Source organism: Cinclus cinclus, chromosome 5, assembly GCF_963662255.1.
Source record: "Cinclus cinclus chromosome 5, bCinCin1.1, whole genome shotgun sequence".
NCBI classification, from domain to species: Eukaryota; Metazoa; Chordata; class Aves; order Passeriformes; family Cinclidae; genus Cinclus; species Cinclus cinclus.
The window spans coordinates 17014426-17036276 of NC_085050.1; positions in this window are offsets into that span (position 1 = coordinate 17014426).

A 21851-nucleotide genomic window follows, 5' to 3' on the forward strand; every position below is an offset into this window, starting at 1 on the left:
TGGTGGAACACATCTATATTGCTCCTGTCCAGAGCGAGGAGAAAACCAATCCTATGCCCATGACCACTGGAATATGGCACCGTGTAGTATAGCTACAAACAGCTAAAACTTGAAAATGTTCTTAATGTAATTCAAGTTTTCTGGATGCAAACCTTCAGAGAAACTGCCTGCCCATGTAACAGTCAGCTATAAAATCCTTGATGTTCCAGCTCAAAGGCCAGCTCTCTCAACACACTGTCATACTTCTCAGAGGGCCTCATCTCAGAATTCATTAATCCACAGGGAGTGTGAACGGGGAACCAGGCCCAGGAGACGAGACAAGCCTCTGGGAGAATGATTCCCATGATGGGATAATAAACAGGAATGTGTACTGCCTAGACATTGAACAACTGTCCACATGCAATGGGAGAGGGTTATTGGATATGCTCCCACGTGGGTATTTTAATAGTCTTCAGGAGGTAGAGGAATACAGAGGAGTTTTGCCAGAGATGGGAGGTATAAACGCACAAATTTAATAGCACTACTCAAGTGGGAAAGGAGAGAGAGAACCCTTGCTGAAATCTTCAGGGTTTGCTTCTATGCACCTGAAAACCATGTCCTATTTGCCACAACATGAAGAGATTCACTTGAGATAAACTTCTAGAAGGATGTATTTTTTCTAACACTGGTTCAGACGTCGAGAAGTTCAAATTGCACTTTATCTGTTTCCTTACTTCAAACCTTAATCAAGACCACAGCAATTTTCTTCTATAATAGAAGTATACATGAATCAGAAGTTCTGTGCAGTACTAATCATCATGTTATAATTCTGTAGTGAGTTAAAAATAAGCTTAAGCTGTAGAACACTAAATTTCAAGGTACCACTGAACTTTTTCAAACAAATGATGCTGTACTTCCTATAATCATAATAATGATTTAGAAAAGGAATTAACATCTGTCTTCTGAAGCTGTGCATTTGATTTACCTCCTTCTCCTCTTCAGATTGTGTACTCTGACTTTGAGGAAAGGAAATGGATTGACAGTGAATTCCACATTTACAAACCCAAAGACTGCAAAAATATATTACGCACAATGTTAGAGAAAAAGTGGTCATATTGTAAGTAACATGAGAAAAGCATGTGTGAAAAGTGTATCAATCCTGGCTGCACAGGATCCTTCCTTTCCCAAAATACAGTGAATCATTTCATAATTTAGGTGAAATGAAAAAGGAATTTAAAGAGCACTCTACAGAACCTGAGAAACTTCAGGATATGAGAATGGGGAGATCTTTAAACTGGGAGTGAGTAGTAAAGCAGGTCAGAAAGAAAATAAGCAGACCTATGCACTAGTGGGAGTACCATCAAAAAGACAAATGTGGAGCAATAATCTGCAAAAAAACCTGAAATATGCCTGGTTTGAGCCCTTAGATGTTACTGCAGCAGTAACCAAGACCCTGATCTCTTCCTGAGCACATGCAAGTCAGCAAAGGCAAATTGTTTATTGCAGTTGTAACATTGCACAGACACAGGGACTGCTTAAAGAAAGTAGGTTTTCATTATTTTGTGTTATTGGATTTTATTTGTAATCAGTTATATCCAAAAGTAAAGCTGGGTTTTTTGTGTATATATTTTTTTCCTATGGATGGTTAAATAACTATTTCTATGAGTGATCTAAATCGTACAAGCTAAAAACTCCAGAGTCACAAGCTGATGAATCATGTAAGATCTGTGTGATGCCACATAACTACAGATATTTTGAGCAATACTTATTTGAACTACAAGGAAATGTCTTCTAGCTAGGTGTAAGTGGACATGGGTGTATGAAGGTTGTCTTAATGCTGCTTGATCAGATTTCATCTTTGTAAAAATGACATTTAACTTTATATAGATTCATGGAAAACTATATAATTCTTCCCTCAATAATGAAATCACAGTTGGAAAGAGCAGAAGCATCATTATAGAGTGAGAAATACCTCAGGAATATTCCAGATAAAACAGATGAAACAAATGAGATTTGGGGGGAATCTTTTCAGAACTGCCTAGTTGCTTTAGCCGACTATTCTAGCCTCAGTATTTAAAGAACTTTCACTGATGACTGCAAAGAAATTATTTAACTTCAACAAAGCTAGATTAAACCAGTGATGTCTGCTGAAAACTTTGGGCCACAAGAGATTGCAGCTGTAAGTTGTGAAATGAATACTGAAAAATAGGGCAAGCTTACAGAATCCAGCTCTGGATGAGTGTGTGGGTGACTGCTGACATATTAAGGAATATTACAATGAGATGCTTCAGAGAAAAAGCAGAGTTTGCTTTGATTTTGTTTTTCTCAGCAAAGGCAGGTTTCAATAGTATTTTATGATACCTGATTTTGGTAGAAAAATGAGAGGATTTGTGAGTGGAAAGGAAAATTTCATTCTCCTTCTGTAGAATGAAAAATGGAAAAAGATGTCAGCAAAAATGTCAGGTATTTATTTACCCCCACTGTACACTGCTCTCGAAGGTTTTGCTGTTGCATTAAATTGAACTTTATTTACATCTTTTTTATCCTTTTCATTATTTGTCCATTTATAGGGGGGAAAAAAGCCACTTGGATAAATACTAGGTAAGAAAATCTTCCTGTACACTTCAATATTGACTAAAATTTGGGGTTCTACTTTCGCCAAAAGAAAAAAGGTAAATATTAATTTGTCTAGAACACAGGGAAGAGTTGAGCAGTGCTAGTCTCTCTGGAAAGTCTGTGGGAAGCATCTGAAAATACTACACAAGTATAGGGGAAACCACTCTTTGCTTTTTTCTCATCTCCTGAAGGTCATCATCTTTCATACATAAAATGTCCACAGGTCTTCCCTCTTCATGCACAGTCAATCTCTGTATTGTAAATGAGGAGAAAAGAAAAGAAATAGGAATAGTGGGGCAGACTGCTCCAAAATTCTTTTGGTTTTTTTAACTCTGAACATTTTGCTGGGACAACACAGGTTAATAATTGATTTCAGGTTGCATTCAGGTTGTCTGGCTTAGAAGGAAAGCATCTGTGTCCACAGTGCTGTGTGCTCACAGAACACCTGGTGATACCTGCTAGAATTGAATTGACTGCATCAAGAACAATGAACAACATAACCAAGAGCAAACATTGGTGGGTGGGAATTTCAGAGAGCCCCTTCACTATGCCAGAGGAATTTCATGTCATAATGAGCCCCTTGGTGTTATATAGGGTTGAGCTCTCATTGGATGATTCAGTAGCCAAACTAAACTGAGAGAAAAGGTTTTCCTCCTCTATCACCAGATTATGGTGATAAGAGACATGACAGTGGCTGCAATAGGAGTAGAAAGGACTTTAATTGTTCATGGTAATTAATAAAACATTCCTGCTTGCTATTAGCAGTTAGTCTGGAGTGCATACATCTACTTCCTTTGGTTAAAGTAGCAGGGAGTTTTAGATTTTCAGTGTCAATAAATATTTCTTACCAAAGAGTAATCTATTTACTGGTGGAAAATTAGAGCTCTATAGCTGCCAAGAAGCTTTCCTGTCAATATGTCAAAGACGGAATTCTTACAAGATTTGTTATAGGTACAGAGTAACATTTCATTTTCCAAAATTGCAAGAGAGAATTGGATTAATGAGAGGGGATAAAAAGGATATGCAAGCCCGAAGAAGTTTTTTACTTATTTCTAAAAGATTTTTCATAGGTAACTTAGCAAATTTGAACAACTGGATGCCATTGCTATGAAAGGCAATGATCCTTAGGAAATATATATTTTTTAAAGTATTCAGTAAAAATCACATAAGCTTAGTAGACTACCTGGGTTAGTTATTCCAAAGCTGAAAAGCTCAGTGCCACATCTTCTGCCACTGAGAGGGACTTGGGCAGGGGGAGATCAGAGACAGAACTCGAGTAAGGCAAATGTGCCAGGACTGATCCATTTTCTTTCTGAGAATGGTATGTTGTGATACTTAAAAAGATACTCTACCAGAAAATGCCATCAATGTCATAAGTCATGAAGAATTAATGTGTCCATACGACTGTTTAATTTCCTAAAAAAAGATTTTTTTTATCTCAGAGTCACAGGATGAATATATCCAAGACTCATATGACTCCATACAAATAGGTAATTTTTTTCCCCTACATTTGTATATCATCATGCTTCAACAAGAAAAAAATCCTATTTTAAAAGTCTGAAAACTGAAACAGAAGAGAATAAAGCTTTATGAGTCTAATCATGGTAATTTGGATACAAATTATGGTGTGGTTTATTGTATAATTTGTCAGAAAAACTGGTAAATCAAATTGCTTCTTTAGAACTAACAGAATGGGAGACTGGTCCCAGATAAAGTGTGAAATAATGTTTTTGGTACCAAAAGTAGTAACATAAGAGTGTAACTTTGGGAAGGATGGACAAAAAGTAGAGGAAATGCATACGAGTACTGGATTAGCATCTGTAAACCTATGGAAATGCCAACAAATTCTAAAGAAAGATTTCTACTAGAATTTGTTGGAAAGTATTTTCTCTTGGTTTAAACTGTTATTTTTACAGATTTTACAAATAACCATATTTATCAGTAGCAGTATTAATCATATTTTGTGCTTCAGAGTGACGATAAAATTGTAAACACTGTCCTATAATATATATTGCATATGCTTTCCTTCATAACAATTAGAGCTATTCATTTTTAAACTGGTCTTGAGCTTATTACATGGCCTGGATACATTCCCTTCCTGCAACCGCCTCGACTTCATTTATGGTTCTACATCTATTGTGCTCAAAAATATTGACATAAATAGAAGACTCCCAGTTAACTCCTAACTATCAGAATTCCATTTCATATGATCATGTCTTTGGAAAATGCTTAATTTTTCTTTTGCTCAGTCTCCTAATTAGCCCAATATTTGTCAAAATATCCCTAGAACCAAGCTGGAATTTCCTTTCTCTGTGGTTCGTTATAATTTACATATCACTTATACCTAAAGAAACACAAAACAAACTGTTCATCCTTTTGTGGCACAGAGTTTCTAAAAAGCAGCAAGAACAAATTTGTCCAGGACTCATACACAATTTTTCTTTCTTCCACAGGTAGAGATTACCCAGTACAGGACAGAGAAATTATGTTCAATTGTCACATATCCATTTAACTGATTTTTTATAATGCCACAGAATTTAGACCATATGCAGTAAACCTCACAGGGACTGTGATCTATTTATGAACATCTAAGTAGTTTTGGAAGCAGTGAGAAACATTTACTATTAGCACAGCACTGGTAACAGAAAGGTCTCATTACTTGACTCCTCTCCCAAAAAAAAGTTGCTTATCAGAGACTGACCTGCAGATGGGGCAGCAGTAACAAATGAAGCTAATTGAAGAACAGCAAAACATTTCCACAATCCCTTCTTTTTAACTCCTTGCTTATATAAACAATTTCTTACTAGAATCTGAAATCTTTATTTCTACAGAATGTTTCCCTTAATCTGAGGTATTTTCAGACATAAACATCTTAGAATTAAGACATCATCTACAAAATGAGTTCCTTACTGCTACAAAGCAATCATCTTGGCTGTCTTTTATTCACTGAAGAACAGGAATAAAATATTAATTATTTCAGATGCTATAATGCCATGTTGAAAGATACAGCTCTTTAAATGGTTAAAGAAGAGAGAGGAAAAGGGATGCAGCTGAGTAACTAATGGACTAGCTGAAATGAGAAGCTTCTAAAAATTTATTTGACCATGAGAAGTATTTATCCATAATATGGTCACTGAAGAAGGAGCATGAGGAAACAGAAGAATGCTACTGCTTGGGAAGAGAAGCCGAAATGGTCTGATGTTTTCATTTTGGTTTTGAATAAAAATTGATTATAAACCAGGAGAAGTTGTATGATTTCATATTTCAGTAAAACATAACTCATACATTTCCTCCAAAAAAGCACAGAAGCCTCATTTACCAGGGATAAATACACTGCTTGAGGACAGCATCCATGAATCAATATGAACACATTTTTCACATGGATTCCTGATGAAGTATCAGCTAAACTTTTAAATTCAGAGAAAACAATGCAGACTGGATACAGACCTGCCACACAACGTTGCACTAAATAAAATCACGTTGAAAATTATAATCTCATTAACTTCATTTTTGTTACCTTATACTCAGCAAAATAATTATAAACACGTCAGAGAAAATTAAATAGAAGATAAAAGAAAAGGTGTTTCCAAATAAAATTTAAAGCTGTTTATTTGGATAGACACACAAAGACAACAAAGTTATGAAGTAGATGAAATAAAAGTACTGGAAATTTCTGAATTTTAATACAGGCTTTCATATGTTCTTATAAAATGTCATTCTTATTAAACTGCTTGCAAATAATTTATACTCTCCTAGATACAAACAGCCTCAATGATTGAACAGAGGTTGAGAGAATAAAAATTCGGAATATAATCAACTGCACTATATTGAACTCACGCTTGGTATATTAATGCCTGGTTGTGTGATATGCTGAGCATTTCCAGCTCTTCCAATGCATAGGAGAGTCAAGCATCCAGCATTTTCCAAGATCAGACTCAGGTGATTATCATACACTCAAAAATTATCATTTGAAACTATTTTATCTTTTTCCATCTATGATTTCTTCCTCAATGGTCCTGGAGTGAGACCAAAAATGATAGCACATTGGAATTCACACTGTGGTAAGATAAGATGAAATCAAAAAGCAGAAAAATGCTGGCAACCAAGGAAGTTATTTATTATTTAAAAATGTAATAAGAGGAACCTTTTATGCAATTTTTGGGTGACTACATTCTATATACAGTACTTAATCACATTACCATTTAGTAAGTTCAAGTACTAAGTGACATGCTTTTGCTGCCTCACGCCAATAATTTACCTGAATTATTGTATCTGTTAACAGATAACCAGTAAAAACTGTCTCTTCAGAAACATGCAGTAGCTTTCTCTACTGCTGGGCTGCCCAGCAATGTTTAGCCTTCACTACATTAGACACGAACAGTGGTCAAAAACAGTTGCATGTGCCATGGCCATTAAGAAAAGCTTTCCAGTTGTTTCTAAATACCTATAGGCCAAGCTGACCAATACTTGCAATTTAGCTTCAAGCTGAACCAGCATCAGGTAGCCTGCGTGCCCCCACCATTAACCATTTGGGCCACCCATAGAGTTTCAAATTATTATTTTCTAAAGATTTAGCGTGTGTCTTGAACGTGCCTGACAGCAATGGGAACTTCTAAATGCCTGGTCTAATTGGAGAGAACAATAATGCAGTCAGTTAGAAAAACTTCTAGTTGTAGTGTCTTTCGTGGCTGCAGAAAATGAACAGAAAACACACAAAATCAGTTACCAAAGAAATAGCAACTACAGGTTTACCATTAAAAGAGACAGGTCTCCTCAGTAATTAGCACACAGAATAACAGCAGCTAAAGAAAGACCCTTCAATAGCCAGGTTCAAGCTATTGATTTTCTACAAGAGCTTAATGATCCTTATGTTCACTAAATGTGTGGATAATAGGGTGCCATAGGAGCTATCATCAATTTATTAATCCCCATCTCCAAAACACACGTAAGATTATTTTTTTTAATTTAAGTACAGGAACACTGTCTTACATACTTATGTAAGTGTACACTTATGCACTTATATAAATGCACTTACACACTTGCATAAGACTGCATTTTCATACTTCTAGCCACCCAAAATTTCCTCCAGGGCACGGGGTAACCGAATTGTACATCACAGACTATCTACAGTGCCAGAACTTTCCAGACTTCCTGCAACTGGACCACCTTAGACTATTTTCTTCCTCAAAATAATTTTGAAATATTGAAACAGAACTTTTCATTACAGAAAGAACTTTATCAGCATGGGCCTTAATCTAGCAATACATTTACATAAGATTACTTCAGGGAAAAGCTGATTATTGTATTGCTTGGGAGGGAAAAACAGCTTTTTAAAGTGGTTTAGCAGGCCAGCACTATTTTATGTCATTCGTGAGCATGGTGCTATTTTTGATTATGTACTGACAACATTTGTTAAATGCCTGTCCAGGTAGAGCAGTGACAGTGTATTTACAGTGCTACAGTGAAATCCTCAAAGGGAACAGTGATACAGCGGACTCAGAAACTACAGAAACAGATTCATCAACAGCATGCCTGATTCTAACACTTCCAGATGACAGAAAGCACTCTGCAAACTTCCACCACTACCTGTCAGAAAATCAAAGTTGCCACTTCCTAGTGAACTAGCAAACTCTCAGGAATCTCCATATTGTGTTGCTACTGCAGCGTAGTACTGCAGGAAAGAAATAGAAAAGCTGTAATTCAATAGTCATGCAGCAGATTACATATAAATTGGAAGACATCTGAAAAACAATGAAAAGTCTCATTTTTATATATTTTTATTAAGTGAGAGAAAACGCAGTTATTTTTCATAGTTAATGAACAAGAACTATAATTTCTCATTTTCCTCTTTGGGCAAATTCACACATAGAACAAAATTACATTTCAAAAAGTGAGTCTGGAGTTAGACTATGCCAATAAAGGGTAAAAACCTGTGAAATTTCATGTATTTCTGTAGTGCTTATGAAGGCAGTATAGCTGGAGACTGCTCATCTTGGACAAATGATAATAAACTTTATATTCTGCATATTTTGACAGCTGAGTAGCAAGCACTTAGTTTTTTTATTAACCCAAGGAGCCTGAGAAGATACCAGGGAGTTATAAGTGTTACCTGTCTTAGACAGGGGTATTTTTATGTGTCTTCTCAAACAAGTGACATACAGATGTCTGACGGAGTACCTTAGCTACATGCTCTGTTGTCACTCATGTGATCCATGGTTGGGGGCTTGGAACTAGATGATTGAAATTATGATTGAAAAGATAAAGCTAGACAAATCTGGAAAATAAGATAAAATTTTAAAGTAATTAAATATGTGTGGGGATCCCTTTATTGGTTTATTTTGTTAAAAATGATAAGCATATTTGAATTATAAATCATGATCCAATTCCTGTGAAAAGACATCTGCCTGAAGAAGGTCAGCTTAGAAGATTACCATGATCATCTCTGGATTTTAAAAAATGTTCTTTTTTTGCAGATTAAAGGAAAGAGCACTACGTTGTTCTCTCCTCATTTCATAGGCTGTTTGCAAGGTAACCTTTGTCATTATAACAAGCTGCAAATATAAGTGTACAAACAGGAATACAGCTCTGTAGCAATTTTATCAGATTTTCTGGCAAATTCAAAAGGTTAAAACAATGCTTCTAACACCACCTAAATTCTAGCAGGTGAGTTCAAGATTAATCAGTTTCTTCAGGATGAAGTAATTTTTCTTCATTTGCCTATGCTGTCCTTCAGCACAGAAGATTGTCAAAGCTCCACACAAATCCGTATGTAATCAGATTATTATAATTTAGCACCGTGTTAAATGCCCAAGTGATTAAAACACGTGAATAATTGACAGGATTCTTAATGGAATAATTACAAAAATGTTCTTTAGTATATCCCTGTTTTCATAGCTTTAGGCAATATCAAGTGGTTTAAATTAATAATTCATCTCATAGATCAGATGATTTTCTAGGACCTGTAGTTCAGCCCTTGAAGCTATTGGTTAGGAAGGAAGCCATAAACAGTGCAAATAATAATGAGATTTTTGACCTTCCACTGTCATGTAAATTGATGTGTGCCTGGCACAGGCAGACTTTGCCGTTGAACTCAAAAGCTTTCAGCTTTGTCATTGTCCCCAACTTGTAATTGGATGTGTTAACTCTAAAAGGGACTGAAATAGAGAAGCAAAAGCAGGGAACAAAGTTAGGAAGAAATTAACTTTTTTTTTTTTTCAAAAAATCTACATATACTGAGTTGCTGTAAAATAAAAGTCATTAAATACTTTACAGGAAATGAGGATGCATACCACATGTTGACAATTAATGTATAGAGAACTATAATACAGGTTATTCTCCAGTACCTAGCTTTTCAGATCGTAAAAATCAAGTCAAATTTATGAGAAACAGTCATTCATGCCATTTATTTGACTTTTTTCTTTCAAGCTTGGACTCTGATACGCTGATTTTCTTGCTCTCTTTTTCATTATGACTTCTATTTATATTTCATTCATTTCTGGCAGTACTGAGTACCTGGGGTCCACCAGCTGAAGTACTGTGATTCTCACACTTTGGTAAGGCCACTTCTGTCATATACAGTGTAATGGTCAAAAACAATGCTAATTTATCTTTTGTAATGGTGACTGAGCAATTTTAACTGCAGAGCTGAGCAAGCTATACAGAGTTGTTAAGCACTATTATTGTCCCATGCTAGAGTTCAGAAAACTAGAGATCAAACTAGGTCACTAACTTAGATATACCCCCAGACTTGGAGGGACAACAGCAAGCAAAGAAAAATGCTAAATATGTGCATTGGTAATAATAAAAAAGGTCTTTCAAGGTGTGTCCCATGCTCCTGACAGGGTCACCAGAGCAGCACTCGGTGTGCATGCTCAGGACGGTGTGAATGTGAATGTCTGAATCACCAGCAGAGCAATGCCACACACTGACACCATCACATGGGGATACTGCTGCACTCTGCAGTACAATGCAGTGATGTCTGTGCCTGTGTGCATTAAAAAACAACACAAAACTTGTTGCAATGTAAGAAGGAAAATAAAATGAAAAGAAATTCCTGACTGTGATTCTGTAATGAGGGATGGAGATTGAAATGGATATAGGAAGAAGATGGAGAAGGAAGGGGAAAGGAGAAAAAAATGTTACTGCATTAGGAATTTCTACACCATACCTTTCTTTTTAAATTGAAAATTCAATTTGTGATGTAATACCAATGCTGAAGATGAGAGCTACAGTTTCAGGACACATGGCACTACTGAATTTCTTTTTTAATTTCCCCATATAAAAGTATTGATAAATGGGAACACTACCAGTCCATGACAGTTGTCCCACAATGCCCCAAACTCTTACTTTGTCATTGCTTATCATCCAAGAAGAGAAATATTAAGGGTTCAGCACATACTTTTAGATATTAACACTATGCAGAAGGATAAAAGGGTGACTTAGCATCCAGATACTTCTCACAGACCTAATTCTCTACCACATTAGTACTGCTAAGTATTCTGTGAAGTTCTGATTACTTAGGATGGTTAAGTACCATGGCATTTACTATAATAACTTGGTCATTATCACAAACAAATTCTAATTTAGGTGACAGTGTATGACTTTCCTGTGTTCCTTTGACAATCCATGAAAACTATAGCACTTCATGAGGATCTTTTCAGATAACCATCACACATCCAAGGGGAGAGGTTATTTAAAACTGTATAATGATTCCAGAAAGCAATATTTTATGATGTCTGAAATTCCAGCATAGGATGAAAAACATTGTACCTCAGTCCATCTTCATGAGGCAGCACATTAGTTCTCACCGTACCACACTAATACATACAACTTTCTACTAATTCAAAATGGCCAAATTCATCTAAAAAGAAGAAACACTTGCACTGCTGAATAATCTCCAACCTTGCTAAATTCCTGTCAAAATAATTCATGCTCTCATTTTCATTTTAAGTGATACATTAAAATTTGAGTACACACAGGTTTTTTTACCATGACAAATCATTTCTTTCCAGATGCTAATTTTGCTCAAACTCTGTATTAAAAGATTGTGGCAGAAGACTTTCAGAGAGTGTTTCCATGTAAAAAATTGTTAAGCTGAAAACATCATTACATACCCCAGGTCATCTGTAGGTATTTATAAATTGCTGGTTTTCAATTCACAATTTCAAAGCAGTAGGAAAGTTTCTATGTTGGAAAAAGATAATCACACTAATAAGATAAAAACCCTAAAAATTGCTGTGTTAGAGAGAAGTAAAGGCTAGAGAAGTCATCTGACTTTTAGCACTCACCTTGCCTCATTAAATTGAGCGGGTAAATTCCACTGATTCAATCTGTAGTCCTACAGAGATGCTGCAACAGAGGGCAGAATTCCTGCACGTTCTGCCCTGAACTGTCCTGTTCTGGCTACATTTTCAACCTGATTAAGTGCCCAGAGTCAGGCAGTGTGAATGTATTTCGTTATGTCCACTCAATCTCTATCAAGTCCTAACATTCATAGGCACCGTGGGATCATGAAATGCAAAAGAGCCATAAAATTGAAAGTTGTATTTCTAGCAGTGCAATGGAAGCCATTAAAAAGCCATTAGCTATCAATAGTTGATGTACTCTGGCATTTATAATGCCCTCCTGTAAGGGTGTTTGTGAGTGGAGAGGTCAGGCACGATGGGGGAACTCTAACAATAACACCTTGGGGTGCTAAGTACTGACAGTACTAATTCTTTAAGGAAACCACAATAGGGTAACCTAACAATAAAATGTATAATCTGCCAAAAAGGCAAGGAGAAAGTTCTACACTATTCCACAACTGGTCTGAAGCAGATTGCATATCCATTTCACAGAATGTACATTCCAAATGCTCCTGCCTAGAGGCTGTCATCCCTTACTGTATTATGGAAGTACCTAATGGTTCCAGTATATTAGGTACTATACAAACACATATTAAGAAATATTTCTTTTTCCTATGAACAACAATAAAAATAGACAAAATGAAGGCCAGGCATAAGGTTGCATTGATTTTCTCCATTTGACAGATGGGGAATGGAAGCCCAGTGAGAGTGAATGATTTGCCTGAGGCAGCATGCAGCAAAGACAGGAATTTGACCTAGACAGCTCAAGTTCCAGACCGGTGCCTTCCCTCATTAATATCTGCTTCTTTATGCATTTTTTTGGCCATAATCTTGCAAGAGAAGGAGCACTGCTCTGGCCCAAGTTTAACAGGATCACAGTCTTAAAATGATACTCAGGAGTCAGAAACTTCAAAACTCAGATGATAAATTTTAAGCTGTATTGATTTCAGTTTCTTTCTTCATCTTCCACGTTCTTTAAATCCTCTCCAGTAATTTGATTCAAGAGTGGAAGTCCTTTGAGGGAATATGAAACAGTATTTCAGTTTAACCATTAATGTGATTTTTCATCAATCAAATTTTAAATACTTGAAAATAAACTTGAACTATAAGGAATGTTTCTGACAGCAGTTCAAAAGATGTACAAGTGTATAGTTCTGCAAACAGACAACAGGTTCACTTTTGAGTTGCAGCACTGATTATCTTTTGTGCCTCATACATCCATCTTCTGAACCATGAGAAATGAAAACAACAGTAAACATGGATAAAACAAAAGTACTGTCTTACATAAGACAGCTGCAGACAGCACTTGTAAAAGAGGCTCATCATTTGTTGCAAAGCAAAAATCATATATACAAACAGTAATGATCAAATTTCAAAGTTTTCAGACAATTACATTAATTAAGTTTAGTAAGTTCTAAGCCTATACAATGTAATGAATTATATATCTGTGAGCTTTGTTTAGCAGAAAGAAAAAGATATTTAAAATAATAAATTAAAATATCACAATGTGCCAAATATTCAGCTGGTGATAATCACATGAATTGGGAGAATGAGGAAACAAAACTCCCCAAGAAAACACTAGACTAGTTGATGAAAGAATGTTATGTAAATACATACACAAGACATTAACTTTATGAGATGTACCAGAAATGTAACCTAGATGTTTTTTGTTTTAAGAATAGTATTGTTTCTCTGAGTCTTGGGAAATTCAGTCTGAAATCCTACTTCCAGGATAACCACAAAATTATACCCTCATCTGAAAAAAACAATGATGGAAGAAGCAGGGCAAATTAGGCAGCAAAAACAGAGAGGTTACACAATCTCTTAGGTGTCTATTGATTTCCATAAGCAAGTCCTAAAAATTTGATCCTACTTACTGCAAGTTAATTATCCACACTATTGTAATACTGAAAAACAAGTCATTACCATTGCAAAAGGAGTCAAGAAACTTTGAAAAGAATAAACTGAATGCACATATACTACAAATGATGAGCACATTTATAATTTAAAAAATTGGAGAGAAAGAAGCCTGATAATCAACATCCCCCAAAATATGAGGAAAAGGCAATAATCTTCTGCCTTCTAATTTTATCACTGCCAGAAAAGGCCTTGTGGCAAAAGATGTCAATCCCAAAGCCACCTCTTTGCCACTTTGACACCTCTTATGAAACCTAAAAATTAATTTTGAGACTACTTAAAGCAAGAATCTAGGCACTTGAGTGAAAGACTGAATAAAGAGAAATGTTAGTATAATAATTGGTAGGAAGAAATATTTCTCAAAACTTTTGGACAATTTACAGAGCATAATTACCCATGAATACAAGTACCTCCTGCCTAAGCAGCTCAAAAATAGGAAGATAATTGCCATCTGAATATTATTCACTGGTTTGGTTGGGGTTTTTTTCTTCTAACAATGAATACATTAAGAACCACGCAGCCTTCCAGGGAAAAGTTAAGGAACTGTCACTGTTGTGGGAGGAAATCAACAAATATATTCCTGTCTCCTAAATAACTCCCATTGCTGTCATACTTTTCCTTGCTTGCAAAGATGGATTCTTCCTGGTATACCTTAGTACTCAAAGGTGGAAACAAATCAAGTTCAGACCTAGGCTTCCTATATAGTTGGAGGGGAATCCATACAAGCAGCTTGGGAGTAATTGATCCTTCCAGCCTACTAACAATAAGAATATGTGGTTCTTTCCCCAAATTTGTGAGGGCTTTATTTGGAGGCATAAACAGAGCTCTAGAAGGTTCTCTAATGAAGAGCTGGGTCTTATATGCACTGTCATCAATAAAACCATTCAGAATCAAACCTTTTCTGCATGGCTAAAAAGTGTAGTTCAATCTAACCTTGAGCTGTTTTCACTCAAATATTTGTAACTAAAGGGACATTTTTTTCAAAGCAAGTCTCAGCTTTTTATCTTAATTGCATTGCAAAGTTTTCTTTTTAATAATAAGAAAACGTCCCTCTCCGTGCTTCATGACATAAGGTTGAACATTTCTCTCCTACATAAAGACCTGTAAAGTTTCATCCCAGTGCAGTCAAGATTAAGGGAATTATAAGTAGAAATTAAACATCTGCAGATAAGCATTATGGTTCATCAGTTGCCGTAGCAGATGTAGTTGATTACTGGAATTTGAAAAGAGAAAACGTAATGGCAAAGCTTTAGATTAAACTAATTATACTGCAATAATTATATGGAATTGAGTTTATTATATTACAAGGTAGTTTTAACATCTGAGCCATTTAAAATATATGCTGGCTGGTACTGAAGTTGTAGTCTCCCTCAGCTGCAATATAAAAAGCAGATTAAACTAGCATTCTGAAAGTATATCTGTGAGATATGGATATATATCTGTGAGATATATATATATATATAGTCTGTTTTGCAACCCAGTTAAATGTGAAGTTATTCTACGGCACTCATAATAAAGAAATTTAAAGTAGATAGCATTAAAGAAATCAAAATATATTTAGGAAACTCTGTAATCATATTATGGGCTAACAACAAAATATTACAGAATTATTACTTCAATTAATGGAAAAAAGTATCAGATTTTTTTACTATTATCAAGTCTGATAACCTGCGAGTTTAGTAATGATTATGACAGAAAGACGTAACTTCTATCACAACAGCTTTTGGAAGATACTGAATTCAAGTGTTACACCCCTGCTAAGCCTTCTAATTTTTAGTGTTTATTAAACTCCATCACCAAGTGTCGGTTTTGAATTCTTTTTTGGTTTGGTTTTGGAGGGGAGGTAGATTTTACAACAGTATGTGAAGAACATTTAATCTTATTCCAGAAAAGTGTAAGTTCATCTCAGAAACAGACCCAAAATAATCCTCTCCACCCTCAGCATTTTACAGCTGTTCCTCTGCTCCAAGGCTTCATGGCAAATACTTCCACACCTTCACTGTTCAGAGGTTATAATGACTTTGAGTCAATAAAATGTCTCTATGTAGAAAAAAACCCGAATCCAGGACTCGGCAAATGGTTAATCCCCACAGATGACAGTCTAGAAAAAAACACTTTCCTAAATGTGACCTGAGGCAAAGTGAAAGGGAGACTGAACATTTTCTTCCTGATTCCTCAACATATCTTTTAAAAATTGTCCAATTTGACACTGGATTCAGTTTATATACTTGAATGCCTGAGGAACTGTAGTTTTATGGTATCTGGAAAACCTGAAAAGGTAGGAACCAAGTAGAGGGACACTTTTTGTCTTTGGGTATAATCAGGTCTGAGCATGGACAATTTCTGAATCATAATTAGCATTCAGTTAACTTTGTGCGAGCTGCCTGAAGTTGGCGCATAAAACTCTTTCCTTTTAACTAATTGATAAAGGGAGAGAGGTAGTTTTAATGCTGCAGAACTTTAGAAAACGTATAAAAAGAAGAAATTAAAGTTCAAAGAAAAATCATTTATATAATCTCCAGCAGTGCACATTATTAAAAGCTATTCATATCCTGTGCATTAGATGGCTACTGAATTCTCTTTCCTTAATTTACACTCAAATTACCACAGCAGTAAGCCTCAAAATAAGAAGATAGCAGAAATACAGTAATCTACTTCTTTAAAACAATCCAGGACATTGATAAGGCCAGATGGAACTCTACAGGAACAGGAACTCTAAGAACCAAGCAACAAACCAAGCCCAGCAGTCTCTTCATGTGTGATCTGCCATGGCTTCTCTGGTTCCTGGGAAAGCACCTGTGGCAGTCCCACAACAGACTTTAAGTAGCTTTAACAATCAGATCTTTGCTTCTAAGGGGGTTCTGGAAATTAAATGTCTTTCCTTGCAGAGTTTAGAATAATTCTATCTTTTGTTTGCATGGCATAAGACTAGACATGTCTCCCATCTTTTCTAAGAAAATAAGTAGCATTTGTTCTTCATCTAGATCATATTTTTTCCTTTCTTTTCCCATATTTGCATGTAAAAGAACAGCGATATTTTATTCTACGCACATTGCAAAATTAAACAACCATTTCTCTAGTAAGGTCCGGAGAGTTTTTAATTTTACTTGCACAGGAAACAGGAAATATCCCATTTCTTTTTCCTAGGTATTGATTCAAATATCAATGTATTCAACAATATTTTTCCAATTATACTGGGGAAAGAAATCAAATAATGTTGAAAAAATATCCAGCATTTGCATTTTTTCTGTGCCTACTTCGTACTACTTAAACAATCTAGAAAAAACAGGATACAGTTCTGAATACAAGTACTTACTCCATTTCAAAATATTACATTTTGAGCTTCCAATCTAATTTGCTGCTCATTTTTGATCAATACTTCTTAGAATTAAAATAGAGCAACATTTGTGGAGTAACTTTATACCCATTTATTAGCCCCATGGATTATTAGAAAGTCTTTGAAGACTTTAATATTTTGATAGCAAAATAACCAAAATCTTTGGTTGTTCTAAAAATTAACTGGAAAAAAAAGGCTTAAATGCACAAGAATTGGATTTCTTTATGTCAGCAGTTCTGCTAAATTTAACACTCACAAAATATGCAACAGCAGATTTTTTTTATACATGAAAATTATGTACTACCATTTTAATCAATCCTGAAATTTGTTCATAAATATACTTGGTATTTAAAATAATAAGCAGGATAAAAATATGCAAAAGATTTAAATAAATTTCCAAGCCCCTCAAATCTACTAAAATCTCCATTTATAGAATTCCAAGCTGTTTGAGAAGGCATTTTCATCTATTGAAAGGAAGGTAAATCAGTAATCACTAGTGTTCTTCAAAACTCAATACTAAAAGGTTTATCAACTTTTCTAAACTTTTCAGGTTTATCAAACTTTTCTGAACAGTGGCCATGTCCAGGAAGTGCCCGGATCATTGCAAAGCCACATCACACAAAGAAATCACCTAAAAATCCAACATAGGGGTCATTTCAGTATTTTTGTAAGATATCCAGCATGACCCAGTTATCACATGGCTACAAAACTGTGGAAAAAACTTATTTTGAATTCAGCATTTTTTCTTCCTTGAGGCATCCATCCAATGAAAGCCAGTACATGTAGGCACTAGTGACTACAATGCAATCCACTTTTTCTAAAGACTGTGAGAACTAGGGGTGATAGCAGTGCTCTCAGTATGAAACTGAGCACTGTAAAATGTCCTAGGTCATCTGGAAGGATCCAAGCTGAGGTACAAGTGCTTTGGAGCAGTGTCCCCCTCAGCTTGGGATGAGGCATGGCAATGGGAGAGGAGAGCAAGAAGCAGGAGCAGCATGAGCACAGGAGGGGTGGTGGCCGTGCAAGTCACCATGGCCCTTGAGGGGCTCGCAGCCCCTGGCATTGGGCTGCACCACTGCCAAAGCTTTTGGTCCAATGTGTTTAAGTTTATAGCTTCTCCCCACAGGCCCTCAACCCTAAATTTTGTATAAATTTTAAACCATCTGCTTGACTGAAAAAAGGCTCTGATGAATTTTGCTGTGAACACCGATCTTCTTAGCAGGATAATTAGCATCGCTTCAAAAAAACTTGACATTGTTAAGGCTCTGTTAACACATTTATAGGTCTCCTAAACTGCAGTGTTTGTAAGTGTTCTATGAACTGGGCAGAATATTTTTGCTTTGTTGTGTCCAAAAAGCATGCAAGCAAAGGAAAAACATCAGATTATTTTAGTATTCAAGTCAACAGTGTATTCCAGTTTAGTCTGAAAATTATGTCAATTATGGCCTTCTCTTACTTCTATGAAATTTCAGAGTAATTCTTCCTTCATGTAACATACATATTTAATATTCTTCTGAGCCTTTAAAAGAAGAAGGCCAAGGAATGGCAGTCCTGTAGAAGTAAGAGGCTGATATTAGTGGCAATTTTCTATCTCCAAAAGTTGTTCCAAAAGAAACCAAATTCCTTTATATGGAAGGCTGAACCTGTCATGACTATAAAAATAATAATGGGCCCAATAAAATAAAAGAACGTGTTATAAATGGATGGTTTTCAAATTGTCACAAGCATTTCATAAGAGGCAAAATAAGAAGGTAAGTGAAAGGTTTTTCTCATTAGATTAAAAATTACTAGATAAGACTAGAGTTAGGTAAACTTATCATAGAGCTGTGATTTGACTAGAAAAAAATTGTAATTTATTTCTTCCTTCTATTATCATTATCCAGTCTGAAAATCACTAATATACATGGCAAAGAACCTTTCACTGTTTGCCACATTTGCCAAAACCCCACACATTTGTATGAAATGCTGCTGCATATCCCAATCATAAAAAAAAACATTGAAAACTCTTTTGTTGCTCTTGTCAGGACTATCTTTATTTTATTTGAAATTCATCTTATAAAATAGCTAATAATCTCAGAATTTAGTCTCAATCTTCTTTTTATAGAGGGACAATCCACAGGAGAATTTAGGACCCTGTAGTGCACTTTGAACAGTACAATTGTATTTTAGAACAACTGCAATTCTCTGCAGAACCCTTGAAATTTGATGTCAGCAAAAAAGAGCAATTATACTTGAAGATTTCCACAGAGAGAAGCAAAGGATTCAGGATACTACTCTCCCTTCCAATGCCTACAGATGTTTTTTTCCTTTTCTTTTTGCTGTTAAAGTAAATTACTGACATGAAGAATAAGAAGAAAAATGTCTCCAAAAATGGAATTAATCATCAAGGGAAGCTAATGCCACTGAACTGAGTTAACCTAACTTACTTCATGAGAGTTTGCTAAATTGCAAACAGCTCTAGTAAGTCTATGTTTGCAAATCCTCAAGGGTGTAGAATTCTTACAGGAATCCATAAGAACTCTATGAATAGACAATCTGTAGGGGACGACCTAGCATCAATATTTGATTGGTTTTGTCAAAGGTCGAATTATCATTTGAATAAAACAGCAAAGCACCTAAGTAATTCCATCAAACATGCTGAACTGCAGTTCTTTATTACTTACAGAAAACTTTGCCAGCCTCTGGAAAGAAAGGTCTTATGCTGCTTGAACAGAAACATAAACCAGGCAACCATGTGACTGCCACCCTGGTGTTAATACCCCATTATGCATGGACTGTGCAGCATCAAACCCATCCTCTTGCTGCATGGTTTCTCCTTTCATGTTAAAGGGAGTTACAAATGCAGCATAAATAAATGGCTGTATCATACATTTTGAAGTCTAAGTCATAAAGGTATCTAGTCACGATAACCAGTTATGATCAAAAAAACAGAGTCAACAATGGGAAGATGTACATGATCTCTGCCTCTTTTTCTTCTCCCCCATTCATGTTTCTATTTCTGTTTGAATGCAGATCTAACACTACGCATGATGCAATGTAGCTGCAGACATATTCAAAAGTACAGAAAGGAAAAGCATGAAAGTCATCCATTGTTTTAGAAGTTTAAATTATCAAATGTGCTTTCAGTAAGCGTTTATAGCACTCAAAAGATAGAAGAGCATTCATAAAATAATTACTTAAAACCACAAGAAGTGGCTCTTCAGTAAAACCAATTTAAAATGTAAGTGCTTCCCTCTTACTAGTTATGAGAATCCTTTCCTAGAGTAATCACAGGACAGTATCTAAGCCTTCCATCATCCATGTTAAAGTAATTAGGGGCTCATTAACTTCAACTTTAATAAACAGGATGTTAAAAAAAAAAAAAGTATGCTATCAACTTTCAGTACCATCTATGCCCCAACCAGAAAAGTTAAATTTATTGCAAGACAGAAGAAACAATGTAAAAAGAATAAATTACTTCATTAATTCTCCCCTTAAAATCACTGTCAGTTTAGTAATTCCAGAGCTTTATAACTGAACCTAAGATATTTTGTTTTCTAAAGGTGATGCCTACATACAGCACTTAGCACTGGCTTTAATTAAGGTTTCATGTATCCCTAGATTGCCCCAAGCTACTATTAACAGTCATCATACTTAGTGAATGCAGGAGCCATGGTCTTGAAGGGATTATATATTAACTTGGTAAAAGGTACCAAACCAATATAACCAGGCTCTTCTGAATACCTTTTTCTTGCAATCTAGAGCAAGAATTACCATCTTCAGTAGTGGTGATTGTGTCATGGAGCTTGAAGAAAATGAGCAAGTCCCTCTACTGATCAAAAATACCTTTAATATCTTTAATTTACAAGCATAAATTCAGCCAGATTTTATGTCTTACGTCCTCCACAGATGACTCTACATCATCAATTAAAAGTGTTAATAGCAAAGGAGCTCCAAAAGTCCACTCTACCACTTTGTGGCAGTCGGTAGAGTTTTCCAGGTATAAGCAGTTTTACTCAGCTTAGGTCTCTGCAATTCCACCTACACTGTGCTCTGCACTTAGGACTTTGTGAGTTTGAATATGACACCTGTCCCAGGAAATCTCATTACTCCCTGCAAAATACAAACACCACTTCCTCCATCCTTGGCTATACACTCCTTGGGACTTCATCAAGCAGCACCACAGGGCTCTCTGCTGTAAATACAGCACAATCCAAGAACCTGGGACTTGCCAGCTTGTGGAGAAGCTGTTTTCTGATAGTCTGTTACTGGTCAGTAAATGCCAATTGCTTACCCAGTGTGGAAGGGTATGAACATTCATAATATAGTTATGCAGTTATTATATTCCAAAAGAAAAACAAATCTGTGAAAAACTGGAAGCATTTTGAGTTTAATTCATATCTAAAAAAGAAAATCAAATCAAAACCAAATGGATACTTACTGTGGTCAATTTAGTCCAACTTTTTCAGCCAAAAGGTAGTATCAGATTAGCAGATGTAGTATAGGTAGGTCGAATGCACTGAAAAGCTCAAGTATAGTAGTTGAAGTATTTCCTGAAAGTTCTTTACATTGTTTTAATTCTTACAATAGTCAGTAGTTTATTTAAGACACAGCTGTAGCCATGTTTTAGTATATGAAAATTCTAATTTTCATTCTTGAAAATTAAGGAATTATTTTAT